Raw genomic sequence first — 596 nt, forward strand, 5'->3', positions numbered from 1 at the left:
ATTGATAATAATAATAATAGAGTTTAATAAAGTGATTTTAGATATGATTCAATTTGTCTGATTTCTCCCGTGTTTTTTGTGTATGTAATTTACCTTTTTTTTTTTTATCAGATTTCTTCACCTTTTTTTTGTGTGTAAAGAAGCTTCCTTAAAAGGCTTGGCAAGTTAGTATAATCAGCACCTGTTATGTGTCCATCTGTACTTAACTTATCTAATACAAGTTTAATATTAGTTTAATAATATAAGATAATAGTTTGATAATTTAAGTTTAAGAATATAACATAACACACAAAAGAAATTTTTGCACCAAAAGGAATCATGAAGCGAAACGAACTGTCATCCATTTTTTTTTCTTATTCTTAGCCTAAAATTTTACACTATACTTCCAATTTTTTTTTTTCCTTTTTGGTCACTAATATCTTATATTAAAGGCAAATTCTACTAACATTTATATAAACTCTGGGATACCGAGCCTATTAATTATTATAATGATAAAAGTAATCATCTGAAAGTATTATGGTAACACAGGAAAAATGTTACCAGAATGGACAGGTTACTCGGTTTTAAGGATATTTATTTTAAAAGATTGAAGAATG

The sequence above is a fragment of the Penaeus monodon genome, chromosome 22 (assembly GCF_015228065.2).
Source record: "Penaeus monodon isolate SGIC_2016 chromosome 22, NSTDA_Pmon_1, whole genome shotgun sequence".
In the NCBI taxonomy this organism is placed as follows: Eukaryota; Metazoa; Arthropoda; class Malacostraca; order Decapoda; family Penaeidae; genus Penaeus; species Penaeus monodon.